This window comes from Scomber japonicus, chromosome 10 (assembly GCF_027409825.1).
Source record: "Scomber japonicus isolate fScoJap1 chromosome 10, fScoJap1.pri, whole genome shotgun sequence".
Classification (NCBI taxonomy): domain Eukaryota; kingdom Metazoa; phylum Chordata; class Actinopteri; order Scombriformes; family Scombridae; genus Scomber; species Scomber japonicus.
In genome coordinates, this window is record NC_070587.1 from 21,583,512 (window position 1) to 21,610,619 (window position 27,108).

Below are 27,108 nucleotides of genomic sequence, written 5' to 3' on the forward strand. Positions count from 1 at the left end.
ATCTGTAGTCCCCAAGATTTACGATTTTTCTCCGTCGCTCTTTTTTGATTTCTTATTCTTTCCCTCACTCTCCAGTCCTCTGCTTTTGGTTCCCTTTCTTTCACTGGCCCCCCTCCTCGCTCCTCTCCTTCTCCTCACCCCAACCTCCACCACCACCACCTCCTCCTCCATCTCTGCTGCATCAGGGCTCCTGTGGTCTCAGCGAGAGACAAACGAATGAGGGCCCCGGGAGGGCCACGCCTGCTCTGCCACACATCACTCACTCGCTCTCTCTCAATCACAGACACAGACACACACACACACACACACACGGGACCTGCCAGCCTTTGTCCCATGCAGGCAGTGCCTCCGGGTTGTCATGGTAACCTGCAGTCGGTTTCACCGTCTAGGCCTGATTGTGTTGAGCTTAGGCAGGATGGAGCCCTGGGTGGGTGAAGCCTCATTGGAGCTTGCCATGCTGTGCCATGCTGTGCCATGCTGTGCCATGCCACACCGGGTCAGCGTGTTTCATCCTCTGCATAAACACTGATGCTTTATTCTCTCCTCCTCCACCGCTTTGTATTTTCTTTAACGCAGACACACTTCCTCCTACGCAATAAGGTTTCAAACTTATCGTAAGTTTCTGCATCATTTATAGATGATTACATGTATGTTCTTGCTTTGTCTCACCAGTCAGATATAAGCCTCAGCAGGAGAGCAAACAGGAACAACAACTACAAAATCAGCAAATGAAACAAATCAATAAACCTCCTAACTCCTCTACATGGTCATGTAGGCATGGTCATGTAGGCCTGCTTATGTATGCACAACCGAGCTGGGATGGGAACTTTACTCCTGCACCACCAATACACTCCAAGTATGTTTTGTCATTAAAAGTACTAATCAATTAATCAATCAATCACATTTGTCTAATAGATGCCTGTGACTAAATATGACATCTCATTAACATACCAATTTGGGAAAAATGTTCAAGTGTTTAAAGACAAAATTTAAATCATGAATATAAGACAAAATGTCCTGTTAGAATTGACTTTTTAGTATGTGTCTATTTAATAAATAAATGGAGTTATAAAATCAGTGGATGACTGCTGTTACGTGAAAAGAAATGCTTTTTGCAAAAAGCAAAGCAGCCTGCTTTTCTAAGAGTTCATCTTTGTTCTGACTCAATTATAAGAAAGATGCTAAAACCAGAGATATACTTGCTTTTAACTATGTGTGCATAATGGTTGCCTGAAGAATCCTGCCTCTGTTTGAGGCATTGGTTGTACACAACCTCAAAAATGAATGCTATGCCTTCACAGAATGCAATATGCACATGAAAAGTAGTGGGAATGTGAAAGGGTCCAGGGTCAGTATGCATGTCAGCAGCTACAACAATGGCAGAAAGTTTTGAAGACAAGTTAATAGACTCAGTTCACAACTACAAGCATCTGTGCAACGTGTCATTGTTGCTGCACAGTGACAAATATGCTTGTCAGAATAGAGCTAGATAGCTAGATAGAAATAATAGAAACAAGACCAAGACTGTAACCTCTTTGAGTGTTTATTGTTTACATCAGTCATATCTATATATAGATTATATTCTATTTATATCCCTCTGTTCTGTGGTGAGCCCTCTAGTGGGATCCTCCAGTAACATGCAAAGCACATAAACAACTACTTCAACAATTCCATTGTCTACACGAATGTGTGGTTATAAAGCAAGCATATCTCCAGTCTCATTCATGCATGTTCATTTGTGTGTGTGTGTGTGTGTGTGTGTGTGTGTGTGTGTGTGTGTGAGCAGTCAGACCCTCACACAAAGACCATCACAGTCACGTCAGTGTTTAAAAAGGTGACACTGTCATTTCTGCAAGGTTGCGATGGAGACATCTTTGGGAATTAATGTCAAGCTGCTCAGGAGGGAAGTAACAAGTGAGCAAAGGATGGAAGAAAGAAGACTAACTAAAGAGAAAGCAGAGGGAGAGGAAGGATGACTGGAATTGTTAAATCTGCACCCAACCCACCTTCTGACTATGTGTCACACTCGTAATAGTGAGTAACAATGATGATGTTAGGTGTGTTGGTAATCACCTTGATAATACACATGTACGGTACTGTGTAATGTCTCTGCCAACTAGAAGAACATCTCTACAGCTTGTTAGAGTGTGTGTGTGTGTGTGTGTGTGTGTGTGTGTGTGTGTGTGTGTGTGTGTGTGTGTGTGTGTGTGTGTGTGTGTGTGTGTGTGATTGATATCTGGATTGACAAGTGCACAAACACGAGCACATCTGATCTGGTGTGTCATGAGGGTCAGTTTGAGCATCAAAGCGCTGCACCTTCAAATATTTACAAGGATGATCGGAGTGGAAAAATGCATTCAGCCAGGTGCACTCACTCAGGTAGCACCGTACTGCCATAAATACAGCCGTAAACACACTCCAACACAGTCCAAGGTCTTCTGAGTGTGAAAGTAGAGAGCCACGTCCCACAGTTAGATGGAACGCTGTAGGTGGTGGAGCCAATGCAAAACCTTCCATGAATACAAATGCTTTGAACCTGGCTGACCCAGTCTAGATTGTGATTGTGCGAGTGTGTGTTGCTGCTCTGCATGTGTGTCAGCATTCAGCGGCAGCAGCTGCACTCTATCTCCTTGCTCCCGCAGCATTCACGCCGGTCCTCAGGGTCAAACACACACACAAATCAGACACAGAGATGTGTCGGAGGCCATTTTGAGCCGACGGCGAGTCGTGCCTGAGCTGCCGCTGAGAAAATGAGTCGACATCACTTCAGAGGAGGCCTCCGACTACACCTGGGCCCCTTCCCCACCCTCCCACCCCCCCAAACCCCACTGGCTGGTTGTTGCTGCGAAGCTTAGCTCTTACTGTACAAAAAAAAAACCTCAGCGAGAGTCAAAGGGGCTGCCTCTGCTTCTGAAAGATGGAGTAAAGGTGAGGCTAAGACGCGCAGAGAAGGTAAGCCATAAAACACTGATACCAATATTCCTGTAATGAAGCTGCACACGGCTGATAATTTGCGTTTGCAAGTGTGAAGAAGAAAAGGAAAGGTGTGTATGTGTGTGTGAGAGAGAGCTACAGAGAGACAGGGGTGTGTATCACCACCCGCTGAGGGTGAGACTTCCTGGCCCTACACCTCCGTCTCATCTCATTAATCAGCTCGGTATTTAAGAAGGGCTGGAGTGGACACTTGCCTGTAATTAGCTGGCTTTGTCGGGGATGTGTGTGTATGTATGTGTGTGTGTGTGTGTGTGTGTGTGTGTGTGCGTATGTGTGTGTGTGGGATTAAAAAGTGAATGGCAAAGAGAGAGATCTTGGGGAGAAGTCAGAGTTTGATGAGCGATAGAGGGAACGTGGGTGATGGAGAGCCTGGAACAGGGAGAAAAAAAACAGGAGAGGGCAGGAGTGAGAAGGCAGGGGAGACAAGCTGGAAGGAAGAGAGGGGAGGGAGGGAGAGAGGGGAGTTGAGAAAAAAAAGAGACATGAAAGAAATGAAAGAAGGAGCTTGAGAGAAGACTGAAGGGAAATGACGGTGAGGAAAAGATGCGGGGAGAGAAAGGGACAGAGCAGAGGGGATGCGGGGATGGAGAAGAGATTGACTTCTAAAGTGGGGCATTAGTATTCAAGCTGCACCCATTCACCCACAGCCCCGCCACCCCCCACCACACCCTGCTGCCCTGTCTGCCCAGCGGCCAGCTTTCCTCCTGCGGTGGACAGAGACACGGAGCTGGAGGTGGCAGAGGGAGTTTGTGTGTGTGTGTGTGTGTGTGTGTGTGTGTGTTGGGACTTTAGCTCCTTCAATGGAAATGTCCACTTTAGAGAAATATCTCTGTTTTCTCATGGTGCGGGTTTCAGTGTGCTGTGAGCTGTCACAACCATTTAAACTTACAATATTCAACATTTAAATAAAAATTCATCAAACTTTTTTTAACCAGATAATGAAAATGTTTCTGTCAGTCATCAGGTTTGCATAACTTGAAATGTTATTGTATTCACTCCTACACAGTACCACACGCCTACGTACACAAGATAGTGATTCATGGGGAGTGGCATCGAGCCAGAAGAAGCCAAGTAAGTAAAACAAAACACTCATCTGTAACGTTGGCTGTTCTGGCATCAACGAGGCATCAAATTACTGAATCATGACTTCAAACAGGAAGCCAGTGCAGTGTGGCAAAAAACTAGTGAAATCTAGACGGCATCCATCCTCAGTCAGTACAGATTGGAGCACGATTGGGCATTAAGCCGTGTGCAAAGTGTTCATATTACTCATTTCTAAAGTAGCATTAGAGTATGCACTGTTGAAACTTATGTATTATATTGCATATCATTTCAATTACTTTGATTGATCTTTCAACCCCTCCAGACAGATTTGAAATGAAATTGCTACATCCAAATTACTCGAGCACCACCCCTTAGGTTGTACTTTGGAGTTTTTTTTAACACCAAAATTACAACAACATAAGCAATCATATTTTCTCGCACACCTCTAATGCTTTTAGTTTTAGTTGCCTGGTTTAAGGTCTCAGTCTACTATAATACAATGGAGATTAATATTATTTTGTTTGTGGTGCTCAAAGAATTAAAAAAAATGCACTTAAAAAACCTAAACAAGAAACAAAGTAATGGCTACAATGGATAATCCACATAGCTCCCTGTGAATGGTAATCAGAGTTACTTTCTACTGAAGAAAAAAGTCCCTATGAAAACTGCTATTGAATTTCCATTCAACTCTATAAGGAGAATAATTGTCATAAATTAGATGTCAACGGTTACTGTCTAATTACCAAATCCTCATAATCTAATCCAGTATTCCCTGGCTCAAGTACCACCTGTCCAAATTTCATGGACATATAGAAGTTATTTAAAGGATAAGCCTGGTGTTGTTCTAATTCCATCTAAGGATATAAACCATTAACAATGAATATGTAGTTTAGTTTTAGAAGGAAAATAAAAAAGCTCAGTAAAAGCTAAACAAACTGCAGGGCTCTGTAGGTTTTAGCCAACTTTACAGTAAACAACTGAACTTATTGGGAACTATTTTCAGTTGTGGATGAATATGCAACTGACTCTAATATAGTACCCACGCACCATGGTGATGGTGATGAAGGATGAATCGTGTAGCCCATTGATGTGTTTTTAATACAATGGAGCTCTATACAGTAGCACAGAGGTATAAGCTATACATTAAGTAGGATTTAGCTACAGACAACAATTATTATAGGATCAGTTCATTGTTGGTTTTAGGCTTTTAGTGGGATTTGATGACAATGAGAGAAATAAAGAATATCACAAGCCTCAGATTTCCTACAGACACAAAATGTAACAAACTAACAGGGATGAAAACAAGGCTATGTGCAGTAATTATCACTTTCCTTTCTATAGCACTCCTGTGTTGTTTGATTTTGTGTATAAGTGCCACAGATAAATATGCAGACTCCTTCTGAAAAGTTATTATCATGTCTCCTGCTGCTGCTTGTACACATTCATTCGCCGTGACGTTAAAAATCTTGAAAAATTAAACGACTGGAAACAATATAGGATGTCAACTCCACAACTTAATGGCCCGGCTCCGGTGTTGGCATTATTCAGCATGTCTAATAAGTTGTTTATATTTCAGAAAATGGAGGACCGTTGGGGGGAAAAAGGAGGTGATTTTCTCTCTCTGTTTGCCATATTCACTCATAATCCCATTCATCTCCATCAGCATTACTCGACACACATCAGTCGCAGAACCCAGAGTATATTTCTCCATCTATTAAATTCCTCATAGCTCCCTGCTGCACTGTCTTTATGTATAACTTCCTTTTTCATCCAGCTAAACTACTTCCTAACTCCTCCGGTCTACTTCACTGCTTCGCTCTCATCTGACTAATTATATTCATGGAGAACGGTGTTGACAAATTCATTTTGAAATCCATTAGTCCCGTGGCGTTGTTTAAACAATGTGCACGTTAATGTCCATTGTTTTAATACCCCTGATTCACATTCTAATAGCCGTCTGATAAATCAGGTTATCTGCGACACCTTCTACACGCCGTGAAGAGCGGAAATTAGAGAATTATTAACTATCCGCTGTGTTCTGTCTTGTCCGGGTGTGTTAGGAAGAAGAGGAGAGGTGATGACAGAGCAGAGGAGGGAGGGAGGGAGAGGGAGGGAGAGAGAGAGAGAGAGAGAGTGAGAGAGAGAGAGAGAGAGAGAGAGAGAGAGAGAGAGAGAGAGAGAAAGAGAGAGAGAGGGAGAGAGAGAGAGAGAGAGACAGTGATGGAGAGAGAACAGAGAAATTAAAGGGATGGATGAGGTTAAAAAGAGACCAGAGGGAAAAAACGTAGAAAGGAGGAGATAATAAGGAGCATGAAGAGCAGCAGGTCTAAGTGATAGTAAATTACATGAGACTAAGACAAACATTAAAGCAGAGTCAAGATGAGCAGGGACTGAGGGCAGAATACAGAGGAACATACAAGAGGAGAGTCACAAGATGAGCATTTTGACAACATTTAACCTGCTTTCCAGATGTTAACACAACCTTTTCGAACGCTCAAAAAACTCTATGCAAATGTAGAATTCCGTGAGCTTTTATCAGTCAATTAAGAAACTGAAAAACATTCATACGTCCTGCACAAAAAAGATGATAAAAAATTCTCCTGCATGCACAACCTGTTGTTGCAACAATCCCTTTTAGTAGTTAACAGAAAATATTCATAATTAAATGTAAAACTCTTAGATTTAGTAATTAATCAATTTCAATTATTGTTCAGACTTTTCAAGATATCCTATACATGTTACCATTGTTATATTATGAGCTATATCCTAGTATTCTTTCATTTCTATTGTACATTCTTCATAGCACTGTATTATCACTGTATAGTAAATACACTGCACATAGATAACATACTTAACTATATTATCATGTATAATGTATTTATTATCCACACTCATACATATAGTACACTTTACAGTTTACACATCAGGGCTGATGGAGTTGCATTATTGGACTTATTGTGCAAATGTTTGGACTTATATAGTGTAAGATATGATATTGTTCATTAAGGTCAGCTCTCTTATTTGTCATTTATTTCATTCAAATAGTTGTGTATGTTGTGTCTTTTGCTTGTCTCTGAGCTGCTATAACATGCTGCTGCATTTCCTGCAGGTATGATATTTAGGATCTAGTGTTAAATTGATATTTTTGAAACAAAAAAAATCATATTTATTTGGCTAATATTTGTTAAATAGATGTGTTGTACTTGCTAAAATTGATGATTATAATTGGCATTGTCCAATATGTTTTAAGTACTTTACAAAGCAAATGAAAATATGTGATGGAGAAACTGCTGCTGTACTTAAACGGTTATTTTCATGATGAAAATTTTAAGTTTTTCAAGTTTTGCTTATTGTTTATACAAAGAATTACTTGATGGGAAGTGAGATCACAATGAATTTGAATGACTGTCAAAGACTGTCAAAACAGTGTGCTGTTGATGAGATATGTACCAACAGTATGTACTGTCCATGTTCATTAAATGGAATAGAAACAAAAAATAACAATTTTTCGACAGAGACTCAAACATTTCTGTTTATAGACCATATCTATGTACTCTTCTATCTATCAACCCATGCATAATGATGAACTTTATATCATAATGGGTACATCATGTGACTCATGACAGTCTGTTTTTTAGTGTGTGTATGTGTGTGTGTGTGTGTGTGTGTGTGTGTGTGTGTGTGTGTGTGTGTGTGTGTGTGTGTGTGTGTGTGTGTGTGTGTGTGTGTGTTTGAGGCATTTTGTGTTTTTATTTGATAGTGGACAGAGTGGAGATGACAGGAAACGACACGAGAGAGCTGTGAGTTGTGAACATATGGTTTCAGAATTGGTGTTCACAAACCAGTGAGAGGATCACATACAATTGTGGCTAATCACACACCAAACACTGGACAGCTCTAATACGTAATGAGACAGTAAGTGAGTACGTAATGAGTCCAGAAAGTTATCAGTCTACCTTGAGCTGCGGTGGGTACGGCATTACCGCGGTAACACAATCACATCACGCCCACAGTCAAACTGATCACTGCTTCACCACTGAGTGAGCGGCTCAAGTGACGGGACATTAGTTATTCTCTCAGGCTTGAAATAAAGAATGACGTGCTGCCGAAATGCTGACCAATATTACCGCTGCAAAGTCACCTCCTAATGCAAACAGTGGAGTAAAGACACACATAGACTACAGAGCCTATAAAGAACACACTACTACAGGAATTGACACATCAGAAAAGTTTACTATATAAGCCCAAATATTTGTATTTATATATTGTTTGTTCTGGACATATGTCTGAAAAAGTGTGATCGCCTTATATAGAAAATGTCATGTTGACAATATCGCATCTTTAGAATGGATAAAGAGGAGCTGTTAAACTGCTAGTGAGTGTCCTAAAGTCTGTTTAAAGAGTTAGAATGTCAGTCAGACCTAAAAGTGTTTCATTAGTACAGTTTGACCTGCAGGAGTTTTTAACATCTGAGGTTAAAGTAATTTTTTTATGGCGGTTACCACAGCAGTTGGCTTCAGTTGACTTTTGCTATTTTGTGCAATCAGGAAAAAATATTATACCACATTTGTGGGGGTTTAGTTTTTTCACATAGTGCTGATAATGGTCTGAACCACAGATTTTTCTACCCTGACATCACCCATTAGTTTGTGGACTCTTGTTTTGAAGCCTTGAGTTTGCATTTTGACTGTTGCCATCTTGGATTTTTGGAGCCAAAAGTGACGATATTGGGACGACAGGGTGGAGTTGACCCTGCCACTTTGTTGCCTCTTCACTCCTCCTTAACCTCTTGAACTTTCTCAAAAATCCCCACTTTCTCCCCCCGTCTACTTTGGTTGTCCCACCTCCACCTTTTTTCTCCACCTCCCCCTCCTGCCTCCTCTTTCTTGCCCCTATCTCCTAGCTATTTCCCCATGCTCTTCCTCCTCCTCCTCCTCCTCCTCCTCTCCATACTCTCTGTAGAGTGGGATACATTCTGTTAGTGTCAGTTGTCCTGCCTGTGGTGTTTCCTTGAGAGAGAGAGAAAGTGTGTGTGTGTGTGTGTGTGTGTGTGTGTGTGTGTGTGTGTATTAGACACAGGCTTGATTAGCTCCTTGTTTACCGACCAGCGCCTCCTCTACCAAGACCACAGGGCTTCAAGGGCAACACTAGTGGATCAGGGCCCCCCCTCCACCCCACCACATGGGTACAACCAAAAAAAAACCAAACAAACAAAAAAAAAAACAGCTAATAGACACACCGTTGAGCTGTGCTGGTGTGTGTGTATGTGTGTGCCATCATGCCCCCGTTGAGTCGCCCACCATGGCACAGGGTTCTTAATTAAGAGGAGAGAGTGTGTATGTGTGTGTATGACTGTGTATGATGTGTGTGTGTGTGTGTGCATGTGTGTGTGTGTGTGTGTGTTCTGGGGGCGGAGCAGCTGGCAGGAGGCACTAGGGCCACAGAACATCTGCAGGAGGCCGCAACGCAACACGCCTGCACGCACACACACACACACACGATCACACTTTAACACACATTCACAGACATAGGAACACACACGACTACACACTCCGTCTCCACTTGGCAACTCGCACCCCTGAGAACAGAAACGCAGAGATACACACTTGCGAGCGCACACGCAGACCCGTTGAATGCTGCCATCGCCACCGTCGCCATACCAGTGGGACTGTTACCATGGCAACCCAGGACCGGTCATGTCACCCCGGTTTAGTGAGATCGGTGACAGCGCGAGCGAGTGAGAGATAGGCAGGCGATAAAAAGAGCAAAAGACAAAGACGGAGAGCGAGGGGCATTAAATACCCTCCACAATGCTCGGCTTCAGTCTTGTTTTGAAACAAAAGGGTAAAGAGTGAAACAGAGAGAGAGAGATACAGAGAGAGAGGGAGAGAGAGAGAGAGAGAGAGAGAAAGAATGAATCCAAAGGCGTCTCATCCACGCAGCAGCTCTGTGAGGTCAGCAGCTTAGAAGACTTCAGACGCACCACAGGGCCCTCAGAAGTCAAGTCTCCTTTTTCAATAAGTCAAGAGGAGCTGTACAGTTGTGTAATATATACACACACACACACACACACACACACACGTACACGCACGCACGCACATGCACAATGTCATCATGTTGATAGAGAGTAAAAAGGTAGAGGGGAAAGGTAGGAGGGGGGAATTTGTCCTTGCTATGAAGCAAAGGCTACAGCTGAGGGTAAAGTATTAAAGGATAGTGAGTTTTCTGTATCCCCTGCTGTTATCTGTGCCAGCCAATAGAAGGAATTTACTTTAGCATCAGGTCTTTAGCTTTACTTTTGACCCCTTGTCAGGTGAAACTATGTCTTGTATTTTAGTATCAGTGGATCATTGCCACATTACATCAGAGATATTTGTCGCGAGTAGGAAACCTGCTGGATTTCTTTAGTTTGAACAGGAAGAAGACGCTGTTTCTGACGCAAATGAACCTTTAACGTTGAATTCGTGAGAGTAGCAGAAGCTTAAAGTAGCAAAATGACTCTCGCTAACACTGGATAATTCAAGACTATAATCTCAAACCACTTCATCTCAGTGTGCAGCTGTTTTCACTGAGCATTACCCTCTTTAGATCTATTTAAACCTGTGTATTTTTAACTTTGTAGGTTAGAATGAATGAGGAAGATGTAAAAAAAAAGATCTATATTCACAACTTAACATTACAAAAAGCAACAGCGTTTATAAGCAATGTGGTCTTTGTAAGTTCAATCACAGACATGGCAAAGTGGTGACCAATTACAATAGCAAATGGTCATACACTGTAGTTAGATGTACCAGGCTTTGTTAGTTGAAGGAGCTCTCGAAAAATCCAAGACGCAATCAGGGTTCTGCGAGGAGACTTAACACCCCCTTACCAAACACATATACTGTATCTAATGAAAATCAACAATACCAAACTCTTAACACATAAGGAGGAGTTTGAGAGCTGAGGCAGGAAAACTGCATTAAGATATCAGCAGTCGGTGTGTGAAAATGATTGGATGTTACTAGTCAATTCAGCTGAGCGATGGTGAAACCTTCCACTACATCTCAAAGTTTCCATTTTGGGGGAAAAAATAAATAAATACTGACAATATTGCTGGCTTATCAAGCTGAAAACAGTCTAACTGGTGTCCCAACTTTCTCCCCCGTGGAAAAATAAAAATGTTAACACGAGTCACTGTTATGTATGTTTCACTGAAAGATGGAGCGAGATGCAGACTACCAATCATCTGGTGCGCTGCCTCATTTGTTTACAGTAATTGCACCAGGGTATCACTATTAATGGTATAATAATGTTTAAAGATGGGACAAGGGGGCGATCTTTAAATCATCTTGTGTTTGTGTTTCACATCGGAGTTCCATCACAGCGTTACATAACAGAAGGATGGTGTTATTACCAACCATCGCTGATCTGTCAGAGAAATAAGCTAATGTGCCAAATAAGAAAATTCATATTGAAGTGTTTTTTTTGCTTTGGGAGGGATTTGAAGGCCTAAAATAACTTTCTTTCTGTTGGAGTTACGTAACAAGCCAAAGGTTGGTGCTGGAGAGGGCGAGGGTTGATGCAAAACGCTTTTTGAATAGTGGAGGAAAAAGGTCAATAGCACCAGTTTGATCCCTCGAGTCTCTAACTGTCTGTACATGAATTGGGAAATGGTCCGTAACCGTGAAGACACACAGAAACACAAAGACGCACACATGTTTTGCCGGCAACAGCTTCTCTGCTACAGTACGTGCTGAAGATGCTGGTTTTATTTCATTCTCAGCATGTGAAAATGAATGTGTGTGCATACATGCGTATCCTTCCAGCATCTAGATACATATGTGTGATTATTTTTATATGCTCATGCGTGTGTGTTAGAGAGAGAGTGAGAGAGATGTATCGTGACAGGAGATTTACGCATATTCATTAATCAATATTTGTGTTCCTTGGGCTGTGCTATACAGTATCGATCTGCAGGCAGAGCCTAGAGTATAAGTGCTTGACCTTTGACCCCTATAAAACCATAATATGCCTCTATAAAAAACTATATGTCCCTAGTTTTCACTGACTGGGTGAGCAGCTATTGAACTGGAGTAGAAAGCTACACCAGTGAAGGATACCGCTTTAAAAAGAAAGACTGTTAAGTGCTCCAGTGAAGACCTTTGAGTGTATTCTTGTATAAAGTGATATTTATGATACTCGGAGGGTGATCTCTTTAATTCAGCATACATGTTTGTTGTTTTAAGATGTTTCCTAACTTTTGTGAAGCTGCATTATAACATGAGACATTATCACAGCAGCATTTTTGGAAAAACTGAACTTTGTATCAAGAGGGTAGCTAAGTGGGAGGAGGTACTTTGAGCATGCAGGGTTCTTTAAGTAAAGTTAGTTTCTTCTTCAGCATGGATAATGTTAGCTCATTTAATGTTGGAGTACTTCCAAGGCTTGAATGGGAGTGAAACTCAATGCTGGGCAAGTTGTGCAAAATGGATTTATTAAAGTTTTTTCTAAAAATAAAAAAACAACAACCAAAAAACAGTTGCCTGCTGCGAAGAATCAAGTTGACAAGAGGTGATTAACAGTTTGCGGTTGAAAAAAACAAAACAATTAGCTTAAAAAGTTGCTCAGAGGAGCCACTTGAAAATGATTTTTTTTGGGGGGGGGAGGGGGGGGGGGTGGTATTATGCTTTTATAGAATGAAGAGGTAGACAGGAGAGATGGGTATGACAAGGTTCCATGGCTGGAATCAAATGAGCGATGTTGCAGTTATGTTGCTATCGGGCCGGCCCATGCTGGAAGAAAGATCTAGTACACTGATAGAAAATGGTCTCTCTCAGACATGGACACAGACAATAAATCAGTATTTAACTTTTGTTAACTGTATTTTGTAAACATCTCCCAACTATAACAGTATTTCAAAATGTTTCAACATGGGTTTCAAAATATCTTTATATTTTCCTCATATTTCATTTTTTGTATTTCTTCCAAAGAAAGAATATTAGAGTCTACAACTTAAATCATGAGCAGGTGAAGTGATACAACACCTTTAATTCTGAACAATCTTAGCAGTTCCCTCTGTGGGAAGAAGCAGCTTGAGTGACACATCATCAACAACAGAACTGGTTTTAATGTGTGAGGAGAAAATATGTTTTGTTGCCATAACTAAACCAGCACAGTTAGACTGAGGAAATAAACACACTATGATTAATTTAAGGATTCTTACAAAGAAGATCATAATAAGGGCATAATCTGTGTGTGTATGTACAGTGTGTGTATGTGCATTTGTGCGTGCACGAGCGCGCGTGTGTAATACAGTAATGAAAGCGTGTTCTGGTTCCAGCCGAATTCAGCGTTAATGATGGACTGAGATCAGCTCTAGCTGTGGGATCAAATACTCTGTCTGCTAAATAATGTAGCGTACAGGGCCAATGACAGTCCCATATGGACTAGACAGAGAGATGTTGGAAGCCTAATGTATAGCTAGTACTGTAAGTATGTCAGCAACTGCTGTTAAATACTCCGGGGCTGGAGGAAGGATCATTGCCAAATATATACAGTATTTATGTGTGTGTGATTGTGAGTGTGAGCGTACGTATGTGTGCACTTGAGTTTGTGTGCGTGCGATGGTGCGTGTTGCCCAAAAATGCATGTTTGTGTTTGTGACTGTGTTGGCAATGTGTGTCACTCATCAATAATGTACGGCTCTTGGTTCTCCCCTCTTCAAAGCTAGTGACGCTCTAGTGTTCCACATAATTAACTCTCTCCGAAACACACACACACACACACACACACACACACACACACACACACACACACACACACACACAGCTAAATACAGTTGAGGAAACAGCAGGCAAACATACAGATAGGAATGTGCTCTGAGATATCTAAAGAAAATTCAAACAAAAACTCAAACATCAGTTTTATTATGTAATAAAATCCATAATGTTCAGTCTTTTAGTCTCTCACAATCAGTCAGAGGGAAAGGGAGTCGATTAAAGGTTAAGTGCAGGCTGACCTGAAAGCAGTGGACACTCTGCTTTCCAAGTCCAGTTGTAGGAGAAAAATCATTTCAAGAAAAGCATAATCATTTAGAAAGTGAAGAAAAGGTCTGTAATAGTGACACCAAATGCGTATATTCAGTGTAAGTGATAATAAATACACCAAAGTACACCACATTTACATCTATGGATCATTCACTACTGTCTATATATTTAAAAAATATCATTTTCAGAAGCAAGATATTTGTTGATTTACACGCTCAGTCAGTGCTAGACTATCTGCCTCCTAGTGGCCATAAAAAAGCAGGGAAATACCTCCAGATGACAGTGCTGCATACTTTGGTTCATAACATTGTGTCCTTTTGGAAACTCAAACTTGTCTCATTAAAAACATTCTCTGAATTTAAAGGACACGTTTATTCTAAAGTAACAAAATGAAAGTTGTGGCTAAGCGTTGCAGACAGTCTGATGAAATTGGAGAGTATTGAGAGGCGGATGGTTGTTTTTGCACCTTTAATTAAAACGTGTTTGTGGCTAATTATGATCAAAATGAGAAACTGCATGTCAATTTGGTGTTTTTGAGTTGTGTTTATATCCTGAAGGAGAAATCCATGTTCTCTCCTACAGGTGTCGTTTTTTTTTAATATCAACTCAGGTGCCGTTATATGTTAAAACTGTTCACACAACACACAACCAGAAGGTGCGATGGCATGACACACAGGAGTCTGGATGCTCTGCTGTAGCTGTTGTAGGATTTCAGCTTTAAAACCAATTTCAGTTCATTTCTACTAGGAAAACATAAAAAGGCAAAGGCTGACAGATAGAAAAGTTAATCACCGTGATCATTTCTCAGGACAAATAAATGGCTGATAAAGAAATAATCAAGCAAGAAATGCAACGATGGCCATTACGATGATGATTTTTTTGTGTGTCTCATCGGATCTTCCTCTTTTGTGCTTTTATTCAAATGGATTAAAATAGTCGGCGAGGATCTATTTTCTAGCAATTGTGTGCTTTGAAATTGTGTTTCAGCGGGGAAGATGTGTAAAATACAGACAGACAGACATGCAAAGACACATCTGCGCACACACACACACACACACAAATACACACACACACACACAAAAAAAAAACATACAAGAAGTGAGTGGTGTTGATGCCAGCTTGGAGTGATGGTAATATCAGAGACTGGAGGAGCTGCTAATGAACAGTGCGAATGGGAAGAAAGGCTCTGGCTCAATCCACTAATTGCCTTAAAAGCTTTTCATACAATTTACCCTGTCAACAGAGATGGTTGTGTGTGTGTGTGCGCGAGTGTGAGTGTGTGTGTGTGTGTGTGTGTGGGTGGGTTGGTGGGTGGGTGGGTGGGTAGTGGGATAAGGAAAAGAGATAATTCTGAGAAAACATATTGTAAGAAAGCGAGAAAGAAATGCACAATGCTTTTACACCTACGCAGGACCAATCAAACACACAGTCTCTCACACACACACACACACACACACACACACACACACACACACACACACACACACACCAAGACATCTTATTCAGTTGAAGCCAGTAGCATTTAAAACTACAGCCAGACATTTCAGACACTGTAAGAGCCACAAACACTGAGGACACACAAGCACACACACACACACATACACACACACACACTGGATCGCTCATTCCAACACACACATGCATCCACACGCATATAGCCATATCTTTTACACACACAGACACACACTGTTCGCTCTGTGCAACACACACCAGAGTGCACTGCAGCGGGGTGCTGTAGCACGGCCTGGCCCTCATTAAAGTAAAAAGCCTGCTGAGTGTTTTAAGCAGCCTTAAGGCAACAGCAGAGTCATAAATACAAGCTCCCAGGCCTATTGTTCAGAATATACAGCTCAAGGACCGGAGTGACACACAGTACAGTACAGTACAGCCTCATGAACTGCTCATAAATTTAAAAATAAAACCCACCTGTCAAAATCTGAATATTTCTACTGACACAGTGCTAAAAAAAAACATCTGCATGGCAACATGAACAGAGAAAGGCTCAGTCCAGTTATGTTCACTAAATCATGATCTCCTCTCTGACTTTCTGCTGTGCTACAACAGCTTACTCATATCATTTATAACAGCACAAGTTCTGAGTGAAGTCAGTACATTTCAATGTACTGGAATCACCACTATCAGTCAATGAGCTCATGGAGTGGAGTGAATTCATACAATACTTTAGCCTAAAGTTCAATTCTGAGATGTGAAATCAAAGATTGATCAGTTGCAAAGCAGTGTAACTACAGCTGAAGCAATTAGTCAATTCACTATTTATCAGAATTACCCAGAATTACCTGTTTCCACCCCTTCAAATGTAAATGTTTACTGGTTTTGGCAGTTTGTCATGACAGTAAACTGAACATCTTTGGGGTTTGGACTGTTGGTTGGACAAAACAAGCAAATTGCAGTTATTACCTCTTTTTTATTAAACTATTTTCTATTACATTTCAAACACTGAACTTGAAGGTTAATTATTCAACTTGAAACATGCAGCTTAGCAAAAAACATCTCAACACAAGACACACGAGACATTTTACTCTGTGTTTCACAAATTCTAAACCACATCTGGTGGTCTTCCAAGTTGTGGTTGAAACAAGTAAAAAAATGTGATGAGATTCTTTTTGTCATGATTAATCAGGAAAATAATTAAATAATCATTAGTTGAAGCCCTATTTGTGACAGTGACACAAGTTTTTCCTGTTTGTGTATGTGTATGGTATACAATATATGCCCATACGCATCACACAGTGTTTGTGTGTGTGTGTGTGTGTGTGTGTGTGTGTGTTTGTGTGTCGAGATAAAGATTTAGTTCTACAAAGCTGCTGACGAAGGAGGTGATGCCGGCAGCGGAGGGGTAGGGGACGGCGGTTGGAAGCATCGCCCAATTCTTGGGATTAGACAGGAACCCGTACACCCCCCCCCCCCTCAAATAAATAAAAAAAGAAAACAACCAAACTAATTGCTGTCACACATGATTGGCTTGCAGATATCCGACACATGTCCCATATCAGTAGCTGTGTCAAGCATATCTAATATAGGTTGGGGGGTTGGTGTTGATGGTATAGAAGTATTTGCTGGTAGTGAAGAGTCATGACTGGTGAGGAGAGGGTATGGGAGACAAGGCTCTCATGGGGGGGTCTCCAGAGGTCGGAGGGGTCCTAGGTCAATTCATCACAGTCGATAGATAGAAGGATAGAAGGATGAATAGGTAGGTAGATTCCCCCAAAGGGTTGACCATGAAGAGCTGATGGTGACGAATAGAGCTGGTGAGGATGGGAGGGGTGTTGATTGGGGGTGGGGGTCAAGTCAAGTGTGTTCACGTAGGCGGACTCTTACATATGAGTACGTTTTCGTGCACGTCTCTGAAAGATACATGTGTGCATTTGTGTGCATGCTTGTGTGGAGGTGGAGGTCCTGTTCAGCAGTGGTGTGTGTCTCCAGTGTGCGGAGGGCCTCCAGACCTCGGACTCTTCCCTGGAGTCTGACGTCTGTCAATACAGACAGCGTGGAGAGGCAGAGCTGGCCCTGGGTCAACACCAAAGCCAATACCTGAAGACAGCCAATGCACATGTGTGCATACATGAGCACCAAAATCACACATACACAGGCACACACACACACACACACACACACACAGAGCCAGCAAGCCAATAACTGCAGCCCATTATTGAGCTGGCCAGGTCCAAGTTCTGACACGAGCCACAATTAACCCTTGAATCCCCACTGGGCTGCTGGATGTTCATTCGGAGTGGCTAACGAGGCTAAATGTGAGAGCAGTGGCTTCAGTAATGAGACAGGATAACTGTGCTGTGTTCCAGCCTGAGCGGGTCAGCTCTCACTGGCCCAGAGGATAATATCGTACTTCCTGATTCACAATTCAGACCTGCTGTGCCTTAAACTACCTAGAACGGTTTCTGAAACAGCTACAGTTGATTCAGTCATTGGAGCAATACAGCAAACTCCTCTTATCTCTGTCTCACACACACAAACATGGGTGGCAGCCTGAAGGCTGGAGGAGCAAGGTGAAGGCTGCTTTATGCTTCAGACTAAGAGCTGTTCAACATGTCCATCTACAATGAAACACTGCTCACTAAAGTGGGTATTTTTCTGCTTACTGACAGCCCCCCCAGGTTGGACTATGATGTGAAGAACTGGTTGGGTTAGGGTTAGACATTTACTGGTGGTGCTGTGCAATGGGCTTGCAGTAAATGCATAAAATAAACAAGGCTCAGAACAAATGTGGGGCCTTTTTAAGTATCATACGCCCACAACAAACACTTCAGATTATTCTAAATGGCTACATACTAACAATGACAAAGCAGGCAGATGCAGAAGGGGCCGACAGTTAACTTGGGAAAACTCAGAGAACTGACTGACATTGGCTGACAGGCAGAATAACAGAAAAAACGCAAAGCTCAAAGCTCAAATCTCAACAAATAAGCAACACTAATAAAGGACCACCGACAAAAAGTTACATCTTTAGTGACAGAATATTCCAGCAAGATCTGCTCATACCAGCTGTGAGTAAAGCTCCTGTGCCAGTTGTGCAATTTTTTTCAGAGGGTCCTTTTCTTAAGCTAGACACCGGGGGGATCGACATGGGGTGATATTGGACTGGATCAACCAAAGAAATTAGACATCTGGTAATTTCCTGGTTGGGTGTTGGTGGTTGCCGCAAGAAAAAAACCTGGTTCATCTTCATCTGCATGTATGAGGTTTTGTCATTTTGGAACAAACTAAGGAATTGACTTAAAGATTCAACCATGCATTGGAAAGGGGTGCAGATCTGAAAACAGCTAAATATTATATCTATATATATTTATTATTATCTAATATTAAGGAGTAGTGACAAGATGATGATGTGACTGGCTGCCACTCAACTCCTGACAATTGTAAAGAGTTTTTTTTTGCACTTTATGGACAGTCATCTTATAAACTCTAAAGTTATCCATCTTTTCTAATTAAGTCTTGTCTGTCCACTTCAGACAAGTTGCAAACATGCTTCAGAAATCCAACATTTGTGATGGCAGCACACATAAAAGTAAAAGGGAGATGGGCAGCAGAAAAAGTGATTCCTAAACATAACAGACACGAAGAACTAGACTGCTTTTCCTTTCCTCTCCATTTTACTCCACTATTCTCTCCGCCGTTTATTTTCCACCAGGGCCGTTATCAGACACAAGTGTGCGGTGAGCGGAAAGGAGAACGCAGAGAAAATAATTACCCTCTGCCTCAACCAGCTGGTTTGTTCATAAACACGCAATTATGATTTCATGGCAGTCCATTATATACAAGCCACTCCAGGGCAGAAAGCTCTGCCAAGGCGCGATCACTGAAAACATCTTAAACACTCTGCGACGGCTAATACCTCAGCTCCTGAATGCAATTTTCTGATTTGCTTGGCAGCTCCTCAATAAGAAATCAATTAGCCTTTGAGAAATATGAGCAAAAGTCCTGTAAAGCCAATGTGTTTGGCCTGGAAGTGCTCACACATTCAGGGCACTGGAAGCAAAAAGGGCCAGAGTCAGAAAACTAATGGTGGTCTTGGTGGTATCGTGGTGGGTGGCAGAGGGTTGATCGCATTCTCTCCATTCGTACGTTTATTCAGCCGTCATCAGATATTTGATTTCAGCACCAATGGTCAGGTCTTGATTGAATGCGGGTGAACCTGTGCTTTCAGACAATTTGCAAAATTATAGTGATTGTCTCCAGACTGGTGCAACAATTACTAGACGGATAGATGAGATTGAATGGATATATAAAAAAATGAACAGAATGGATACAGATAGAAAAAAAAGCAATCATAATGTATTTACTGCTAACATAAGACTCATGACCTTTCTCATATTTACTCAACTGATTACATAATGTGTTGTTTATATATATGACATGTTTACTGTTGTTGTCTCCTGTAGAGACATTTGTAAAAAAAATGCATTCATATTCATGATGGCTACATGGCACAAAAATTAAGGCTGCATTTCTGATGTTGTACAATGTAAAGGTGAGCTCATTGCGTTCTCCCAAACTCTCTGCAGTCTTTGTCTCATTTACATAATGTCTACTGTTTGTTTCATGTCTTTTTTCTCTCTCACATTACCTCTGCCCTATCCTCTACCCTGATCCGGTCTGATTTGTAAAGCCTTAGATGGTATGCACCTTCCAATTTACCATCATCCCGTGCTTTTTTTGGTCATTTTTGTCTAGTCTCAACCAACATAGTGTCTTATAATTTGGCAGGAGGAGTGAATGGTGAATGAGAGGGAAAGTAGACGAGGTCAGTATCGTTAAGGCTCTGCTACCTTGTAAGGCTAGGATACTTTAAACTTGAAAATGTTTCCAATTCTGAATGGTCTTTAAAAAGCAGACAGCCCAATTTTGCAGTTTCTTCACTAGCATGGTTTATAATTCAATATGAACGGACAAAACATATCTCTTTATATGACATATTGGATTTTTTTTAAATGAACAAATAGTGGGCACATTCATCTCAAATATTTATCCTCATCTTCATAAAATCAATATTTTGTCTGACAACTCTTATCAACCAGTGTCATTTACTAAATCAAGATTCAGACAAAAAAAAGAGAAAAAGAACAGCATTGTTTGAACAGCATTAAGAGTCCACAGCCAGCAGCGGCTCTCTTAGGCTGTACTTGCCAACTCACATTAGTTCATTAGCAGTTCCTATTAGCACTAACCACAAACTACAGCTGAGGCTGATGCACATGTTAGTTTCTCAAGAATTTAATGACAGGACATTAGTAATAAGACCTGATGATGGTGCTAAAGTGAAGTTTAAGGGGTCGCCAAAGTTATTACAATTTATCCTGAGTGGAACATGGATGTTTGCAGCAAATATCATCACGGTACATTGAATGGTTGTTGAGACATTTCACTGAAAAATCCAAATGTCAACCTCTGAGAAGTCAGGGGATCATCAAGTCTTCAGGATTCATCCTCTGGGGACCATCAGTGCTTCTACTGAATGTTTTACCAGTCCATCAAGTAGATGTTCCAATATTCACAGATTAAGTGAAAGCTTTGACCTGCTGGTGGCGCTACAGGAGACATCAGGGTCACAGGAGGGGTCATTAGGACACATGGTCTGAGTACCATTGATGTCTTTGCCAAATTTTATGATTCATTGGTTGTTGAGACATTTCATAACTAAATCAACAATCACATACAACTTATCTTGGTGTTATATTGATCTAACTTGTGATTTCAATGCATTGTCATTTTGTCAAAATCAGTCACTTGACAGGGTTTCTTTCCAGTCAATATAGTTACTTGACTTTATAAAAATGTTCCTGTCAAACTTCCAAAGTAATGAAAAGAGTTGAATTAATATACGCACTGCTTCACACCATCTAATCCATTTTTGTCATAGTTTTATTCTTAAATGGTGTTGTACACTAATTATAACATTTCACAAGTTCTTTTAACACATCAGGAATGAAAGAAAGATCCAGAGTGTGCCGTATCATTGCCCAATCACAATGTCTGACTGCTGAAATACCATTTAATTATCTGCCAGAAAAAATCCTTTTCAGGGATGGGACTGAGTGGGTAACACCTGCTCTTACCCCATTTCATTGTCCAGGCCCTCTGATAGTCAATGCTTCAAAAAATATGGCCATATTCCAGCTTATTAAAATCTTTTAGGTAAATAAGTGTACTTGACAAACATATTTGGTGCACTGTAGCGAAGTACAGCAGAGTGCAGCTCAGCAAAATAAATCAGACTCGTCTAAATTTAGGTCAAGATGAGTTTCTACTCACTCGCGCTCTCCATCAACTCCTCTTTCTTTAAAAGAGGTGTATGGAAAATCTGTAAACCCATTCTACATTCACTGAAAACTGACCAAAAAGGATCAGAGATCTCTGTGGAAAGAAATTGAATGGTGTGTCAACCTTGCGTTGGGTTATTCCTTGTCGCTGTAAACCACTGAATGTCTTGTTCTTGCTGTCAGCCTTCGACCACAATCTGGTGACCCTATACTACAGGTTCAAGAATCATACCACTCTGTTAAAGTAGCAGTAGGGAAAGAATGGAGCGAGTGAAGCAGGAAAGAAAGAAAGAAGAAAAAAAAAGATGCATACTGTTAGCAGCAGGCTGACAGATGCGTGGCAGCAGCCTCCAGCAGGAGCAAACACATTGTTTGTATCTCTATGGGAGCCACCTCGGTGCATTATGGGAGTTGTGTCCCAGCAGGGGGACGTGTCACTTCCTGGTAGGAGAGACCTCACTGTTAGAGCAAAGTCTCCTGGGATGTGGAGCTTTGAAATACTGATGCATTGTGGGAGCCAGGGTGTATTGTGGGGAGCGGTGGGCCCAGTGGGTGTTGTGCCTGTTGTTGTCCTGATGATTGTGCAAGAGGCAGTGATGTGCATGCACACACGCAAACACACACATGCGCGCACACAGAAAATACACACACCTCTGATCTATGGATACACAGCAGCCCAGCAGGATCCTGCCTTTGTTGGTTCGGAATACACACATAGAGTTCACACTGAACAATGCGTGTACGTATGCACTCATAAACACGCGTCTTGATACACACGCGGTACATAGATTTACACACACTCGCTCTCACAGAGGGAGTAAAACTCCCCAATGCTTCTGCTGCAAACACATGGGAGAGAGATGAAAGACTTTCACATTTGCAGCAAGCAGCAGCAAAAAAGATGGAGCTCTTAAACTTCATCCACTGACTCACAGCCTCACTATCGATACGTGCGCGGTTAACACATTTCCACGAGCTTATCCACACCACGGCTACAGCATCCTCAGCCGCCGCTCGCAGCCTTCTCCTCAGGAAAAGGTGGAAGTGTTGCTGCAGCTGAGCTCTCACCATCCTCAGCTCATCCAAACCCCAGCACGCTCCTCTGCACCCACACCGTCCTCTCCCCCCAGTGATCAATGCTCTCCTCCAACCTGGACTTACATCAAAGTTGCACCCCCTCCCCCCCCTCCTCCCCTCAAACAACCCCCCCCCCCCCCCCCCCCAACCCTTCTGCGCTGAAGGTTGGCAGATCCACAGGTAACCTTTTTCTCTTTCATTCCTCATCTCTGTCTTTCTCCCCCCTCCCAACTTCCCCCCCATCCCTCTGTTCCCTCTCTCTCTCTCTCTCAGAACGGGCGAGCATCAAAGACTGCTGGGCCTCACGCCAGGAGCTCCCTGCTAAGCAACCTGCCCTGGACCCCCCGCCAACATCAACCCCCCTAAAGCCACTACACCTCCACTGCCACTGCCTCTACCTCACCCCCCTCCCCAAGCCCACGTGTAATACGCACACACACACACACACACACACACAAACACAAACAGGCACACACACCACCATATCCGCCTCCCGCCAGGCCCCCGATCAGCGGTGGCTGCCCCACGCTGGCTGCACATACTGTAAACAACAAGCTGTCAACAGGGCTCAAGTGTGCCAGCCATCTGATGTGACCTATGGAACAGCATTCTGGCTGTGCTGTGGGGCTCAGGGCTCAGCGGGGGGGGGGGGGGGGGGGGGTGGAGGAGGAGTGGGGGTCAGGGGGGTACTGTGTGAACGTGTGTGTTTTTGTGCAGGTGCAGCAGAGGTGGACTGCACGCTCTCTAAAAATCACGCTACCTTTTTTAACATATCTGTGACCGCAGTTCAGGACAAGTAGCTCATTCGGTTTCAAACAGTTTGTTACAGCACATGTGCTCTGAGCTGCATTTTAAATATTTAGTAAACAAATCACATCATTTTGAAGGCAAAGCTAGGTTCCAGGCTACACTGAAGCTGAATTATGCATTCTATAGAAACTACACGTCGGCTATACAGTACAAGAACTGTGAGTGGTGAGCCGCTTGCATTTTCACCTGAAAGTTTCTGATGCTGGTTAAGCACATAAAGTAATCCTTCTCTGTAAAGCATTAATCATTATCTTTTCAGCTTCTCATATTTATCAAAACCTTCTCCGTCACTGCTTTGTACCACAGCGAATGAAAGGACACAACATTTAGTCGTTAATGTAGAAAAACTGCTTAGAGGTCACACTATAGAGTTAAAAGTGTCAAAGCAGTTCCTGAGATCTTCAGCTGGTTGGGGTGTGGGAGCCCTACGGTTACTTCTACACACCTTTTGAGATAGAAGAAGAGAGCTTGTTAAACCATCTCACACCAGAGGGTTGTCTTTGATCTTGAACCAGTGGCTTCTCTTCTCTCCTCTCCCTCGGCACTGATTGAGCCGGTATTTGTCTGTGGTTTTATAGGGAGGGAGGAATGATTGACATCTAGTGACAGCTAATCCAAGCACTCATCTCTCCCAACTGGCCAGCTCAACACACAGCTGGGTTGGAGCACATTTTGCTGCTGAGTAAAGAACAGGCTTTTCTATTTCAAAAGACCCCCTCTGTCATATTTCCAATAATTTAATGATTAATCAATCTCTTATCCCACTTCCACAAAATGAGACTGTCACTGTCCATGGTTGCTGATAGTGTTAGATATCAGTTTTACATTCAGTAATTTGCTACACTCCCCTATCTTCTCCATCTCCATGTGTTCATGCTGTATATTACACTATGTGCATCTGTATCTCTGTTTATGTCTAGTATTTGAGCCAAGATTGCTCAGGAGGGGGTCAATTGAGCCCATTAGTCCTCCATCCTATGAGAACAATGCACTGTACAATGGAAAATGTTCACCCAATAGTGCTACAGAATAATACTGTATAAAACTTATGAGAAATTATATTAATATATGATAAAGAAATACAATTTTGGGGGAAATTACAAAATAATGTGGATAAAAACACAAAGAGTGATCAACTGCAAAGTTTAGCTGTTCATGTGTATCTAGAAATCCAGACCAATGCACTGTAACTGATTAGGGATAATAGCTACATTACTGGGATACTCGCAATCACATTTTCATTATACTAATCTAGTACAGTAATTTTCTATATGTGATCATAGACAAAGTGCTGGTAAAATCATATATCATGCTATTCATATTAAATCTGTTGACAGCTCTTAGTCTTTACTTTGGCTGCTGAGTGAATGTTAACAAGACAAGCTGCTGAATGTTCAGAGGTCCTCAATAAAATGATTTAAAGCGGAAGTATTATGCTTTTTCTAGTTTTACACTATTTATATACTGTTATGATGTCAAATATCTATGCTAAGCAAGGTCAGATTTATGTTGAAAAACCAAAAGCAAGGAGTGATACCTGCTTGGAAAGGTTTGTTTGCAAATACATTTTTGGGACTTTTCCTTGTGTTGCTTGTGTTGTTCAGGGGCGGAGCTAGAGGTTTTGGGGTTGAGGCCCCTACTGTTTTCTCAAAAGCCCCAAATTTATTTAAAAAACAAAAAAAGTCACTTTGATTTGTCAACAATTGGAATTAAGAGTGAAACTTCTGAAGACATGTTAAATGCAAAATATAGTTAAAAATGAATGTAATATTTTTTTGTTTTCCTTTTGATTTAATGTCTCATTGTTACCTGTTTATTTTTATGTGCATTCTTTTTAGAAAACAGTTATTAAGGACCTAAAAAATCACTACTAATGTTTGAAGTAGTTATACAGTGCAGTAAAATTAAATTCTATGCATGTGAACCATCCCAAAAAACATTGGCCCTGTCTGTGTGTGTGGCATATTTCAGATCTGACTTCAGCACAAACATGTATGAATGTATTTGAGAAGCTGACTGTCAAAGTAGTGAAATCCTACTATTTGTTTCACGGTATGTTGACGCTGTCTCCAGAGCGGCCAAATTTGGCCATGACCATGACCAATCACAACAAAGTGGGTTCATTGTGAGGGGAGCCTTAAAGAGACAGGAGCTAAAACGGCCGCTTAAGCTGAACTGAGGGGCTATGTAACATTAGTATGAGATGCAAGGATATTCACATTCAAAATATAGACCAGGAAATGTGCATAATGTATCCTTTAAATACTGATGTTACATGCTGGAAAGTACAGAAAACAAAAACATGACGACTATTATTTATTATGATATGGACATGGACAGGCAGCTAATGCTAGATATTTATTGTCCTTTTGACTTCCCACACTGCTGTTCTTTTTGATCAGTAAAAAAGATACAATACTTACTATCATTTTAAATATCATAATAAAACAAACACATTGCTTTCATGTGAGATCTTTGGCTAAACCATACAAACATACAAACTTACCATATTAACACACATTCTACAGCTGGTACTGTCCAACAATGAACAGCCTGCTATTAGAATTGATCCAGCCCTTGAATTAATGGGGGACAATTGGGCAGGGAGGTTGTAGTGATGATAAATTTAGCTTTTAAGAGGGTTATTATTGTAATGGAGTGCTTTGGGTCAAACCCTGCACAACATGTCATGTATTTACCACAGAGTTACACATCAAAGAGGCTGGAAAAGCTTTAATATGCAAAAAATGGTATAAGATAGGGGAACACATGTAATTCTTGCAGACAATCTCTGCACTGGAGTCATCCTGTATCTACACCTTTGCTTGCAGTACATTATCCAATAGATTCTACACTCACTATTTAACTCTCAACAATAATGAGCTAAAAGGAGGGCTGCTACTGCTGACTTGATTATGACATAATCGACTTATTAGGTTTAGAAAATAATATATTAATTGCACAGACTTTCAGGTTCAATTGAAAACATGAAACATGAAATAGTATGATAAAACATGAAGGGGAATCCATGGGAAATCATGAAGGGTTAAATATGTACAGTAACAGGCTGTTGGTGTGAAAGATAATTGAGCATGCAGTAAAAATCTCAGATAGCAGAATTCACGCTGCGACTGAGATAAGACGTTGTGACAATACTGTATTCAACTCCTCTCTTCTCAAACCAAGATTAACGTCTGATATCCTTTTTGTCTACACATCCTGTCTTTTGACATGACTTGTACGACTGCACTCAATCGCCGTCTCCCTCCCTGACTATTGTCTATATGCTATTATTACTGTCATCTCCCCACTCTTCCTTCCGTCTCCTTCCCCATCCCCCATCCCCCACCCCTTACCCC

At 41.5% G+C, this 27,108-nt stretch overlaps 1 protein-coding gene across 1 annotated transcript in view; it reads right to left on the minus strand.

Annotated features, from left to right (window-relative positions):
- Positions 1-27,108, minus strand: part of LOC128366865 (furin-like protease kpc-1) — a 162,238-nt gene that overhangs the window by 68,716 nt on the left and 66,414 nt on the right. The window lies entirely within an intron of this gene.